We start from the raw sequence: 3,634 nt of genomic DNA, 5'->3' as shown, positions 1-3,634 counted from the left end.
TCACTGTGCCTCAAACTCCCAAGCTCAAGCGATCCTCCAACCACAGCCTCCCAAATAGCTGGGACCACAGGCGTGCGCCACCACACCCAGCTAATTGTTTTACTTTTTGTAGAGATGGGGTCTCACTATGTTGCTTAGGGTGGTCTCAAACTCCTGGCCTCAAGTGAGCCTCCTACCTCTACCTCCCAAAGTGCTAGAATCACAGGCATGAACCACCATGCCCAGCCTCCTTTTGACTCTTTGTAATCCTTTGTCTACCCCCTGCCCAGCCCTATCTTTAAGCAACCACTCACCTGCCTTTTGTCACTATGGATTATTTTGCATTTTCTAGAATTTTATATGAATCGGATTATACAATTCATACTATTTTTTTTGAGGGGGGAATCTGCTTCTTTCAGCATTATTATTTCAAGATCCACCCATGCTGTGTATTTATCAATAGTTCATTACTTTTATTTATTTATTTTTCAGACAGAGTTTCACTCTATCACCCAGGCTGGAGTGCAGAGGCACCATGTCAGCTCATTGCAACCTCTGCCTCCTGGGCTGAAGTGATTCTTATGCCTCAGCCTCCCGAGTAGCTGGGATTACAGACACCCACCACCACACCCAGCTAATTTTTGTATTTTCAGTAGAGATGGGGTTTTGCCATATTGCCCAGGCTGGTCTCAAACTCCTGGACTTGAGTGATCCATCTGCCTCGGCCTCCCAAAGTGTTAGCATTACAGGCACGAGCCACTGTGCCCGGCATCATTGCTTTTAAATTGTGAAAACTATTCCTACAATTGGTTTATCCCTTAACCTGTTTAAGGACATTGGGTTGTTTCCAGTTTTGTGCCATCACAAATGAAGCTACTATGAATATTTTTGTACAAGTCCTTGTTTGGACCAGTGCTTTCATTTCTTTGGAACTGTACCTAGAAGTGAAATGCTGAGTCATGTGGTAGTATGTGTTTAACTTTCTCAGAAACCACCAAATTGTTTTTCCAAAATGTACCATTTTATATCCTCATCAACGGAGTATGAGAGCTCTAGTTTCTCCTTCATAGCCAACACTCAGTATAGTCAGTCTTTTTAATTTTAGTCATTCTAATAGGCAAGTAAGTGGTATTTCATTGCGTTCTTTTTCTTTTTTAAAAAAAATGAAATTTGACACAGGAAGCCAGGCATGGTAGCTCATGCCTGTAATCCTGGCACTTTGGGAGGCCGAGGCGGGCAAATCATGAAGTCAGGAGTTCGAGACTAGCCTGGCCAATGTGGTGAAACCCCGTCTCTACTAAAGATACAAAAAATTAGCCAGGCATGGTGGCATGCACCTGTCATCCCAGCTACTCAGGAAGCTGAAGCGGGAGAATCGCTGGAACCCGGGAGGTGGAGGTTGCAGTGAGCCAAGATTGCACCACTGCATTCCACCCTGGGTGACAGGACAAGTCTCCATCTCAAAAAAAAAAAAAAAGAAAAAAAGAGAAGAAGAAAAAAGAAAAGAAAACAAAGAAATTTGCCACAGGAGCAAGCGCAAGTGCAGTCCCCCACTACCACAAACAATGCAGTGGAGTTTCCCGCGTTTAGGGAAATTACAGGGGTCAGCACACCTGGAGTGCAATGGATGAGCCTTACCCTGGGAAAACCACCTACGTGATCATGGTATCTCCCCTACCAGGTAAGTCATTGTGGTTTAAATTTGCATTTCCCTAATGACTAATGACATTGAGTATATTTTATTTGCTAACTTATCACATATATACCTTCCTTGGTATGGTGTCTGTTCACATCATCTCCGGTTTTTTTGTTGTTTTGTTTTGTTGTTGCTTTGTTTTGTTTTTTGAGACAGAGTCTCGCTCTGTCGCCCAGGCTGGAGTGCAGTGGTGCGATCTCGGCTCACTGAAACCTTCGCCTCCCAGGTTCAAGTGATTCTTCTGCCTCAGCTTCCCAAGTAGCTGGGGCAACAGGTGCGCACCGCCACACCCAGCTAATTTTTTGTATTTTGAGTAGAGACGGGTTTCACCATGCTGGCCAGACTGGTCCTGAGCTCCTGACCTCAAGTGTTCCACCTGCCTCAGCCTCTCAAAGTGCTGGGATTACAGGTGTGAGCCACTGCACCCAGCCAATCATCTCCATTTAAAAATGAATTATTGTTACTGAGTTATATATTTTAATATATTCTAAGTCCAAGTCTTTTGTTAGACATATGTTTTGCAAATATTTTCTCCCAGTCTGTGACTTGTCTTTTTATGTTCATAACAGTGTATTTTAAAGAGCTAAAGATTTTTTGTGGTTTTTTTTTTTGAGATGGAGTCTTGCTCTGTCACCCAGGCTGAAGTGCAGTGGTGTGATCTCGGCTCACTGTAACGTCAGCCTCCCGGGTTCAAGTGATTCTCCTGCCTCAGCCTCCCGAGTAGCTGGCACTACAGGCGTGTGCCACTATGCCCAACTAATTTTTTTGTATTTTTAGTAGAAACGGGGTTTCACCATGTTAGCCAGGATGGTCTCGATCTCCTGACCTCGTGATCCTCCTGCCTCAGCCTCCCAAAGTGCTGGGATTACAGGCGTGAGCCACCGCGCCCAGCCAAGAGTTAAAGTTTTTAACTTTGGTGAATTCCAGTTTATACTGTTTTCTTTTATGGATCATGCTTTTTGGTGTCATAACTAAGAAAATGATCCCTTCACTAAGATCACAAGTATTTTCTCCTATGTTTTCTCTCAGAAGTATCATTCGTATAGTGCTTACAGGTAGATTTCCTGTCTCATACTCCACTGTTTTGATTACAGTTCACTTGTAATCTAGATTAGGGCTTGTATTAGAAACATGCACTTAGAGGTTTTTTGTTTGTTTGTTTGTTTTTAAATGGAGTCTCCCTCTGTCGACCAGGCTGGAGTATAGTGGCATGATCTCGGCTCACTGCAGCCTCTGCCTCCTGGCTTCAAGCAATTCTCCTGCTTCAGCCTCCTGAGTAGCTGGGATTACAGGCGCGCACCACCTCACCCAGCTAATTTTTGTATTTTTAGTAGAGGTGGGATTTCGCCATGTTGGCCAGGCTGGTCTTGAACTCTTGACCAGCTCAAGAGTTGACCAACTCAAGTGATCCACCCACCTTGTACTCTCAAGAGTGGTGGGATTACAGGTGTGAGCCACTGCACCCAGCGCACTTAGAGTTTTAATTAGAAATGTAAAAATATTATTTCTTCCGATTTTATAAATAGAAAATGTTCTTGATTTGGTTTTTATTCTTTTATTTTTAATTACATAAATGACATCAGAGTACGATCTCTTTGTACAAAAAAGAACAAAAGCACATAGAATGGGGAAGTGGAAATCACTGTGACAAGCACTGTTCATTCAAGAAATCTGGCTTAGCTCACCATTTACATGATATTTTCTTTTCTTAATTTTTTCCTTTTTTTAAATTTAGAGACAGGGTCTTACTCTGTCACCCAGGCAGAATGCAGTGGCAGGATCATAGCTCTCTGAAACCCCAGACTCCTGGGCTCAAGCAATCTTCCTTTCTCATCCTCCTGAGTAGCTAACACGACAGGTGCTGCCACCATGCCCTGGTAATTTTTAAATTTTTTGCAGAGACAGGATTTCACCATGTTGCCCAGGCTAGTCTCAAACTCCTGGGCTCAAATGATCCTC

The 3,634-nt window shown here is 43.4% G+C and overlaps 1 non-coding gene across 1 annotated transcript; it reads right to left on the bottom strand.

Moving 5' to 3' along the window:
• Positions 1 to 1,504: 1,504 nt before the first annotated feature.
• On the bottom strand, positions 1,505 to 1,668 carry LOC116269943. The gene has a single exon (XR_004177743.1). It is a non-coding gene; the product is annotated as a U1 spliceosomal RNA (small nuclear RNA).
• Positions 1,669 to 3,634: the final 1,966 nt, after the last annotated feature.

This window comes from Papio anubis, chromosome 12 (genome assembly GCF_008728515.1).
Source record: "Papio anubis isolate 15944 chromosome 12, Panubis1.0, whole genome shotgun sequence".
Classification (NCBI taxonomy): Eukaryota; Metazoa; Chordata; class Mammalia; order Primates; family Cercopithecidae; genus Papio; species Papio anubis.
The sequence above is the reverse complement of the archived record's forward strand: the minus strand, read 5'-3'. Positions and strand labels throughout refer to the sequence as shown.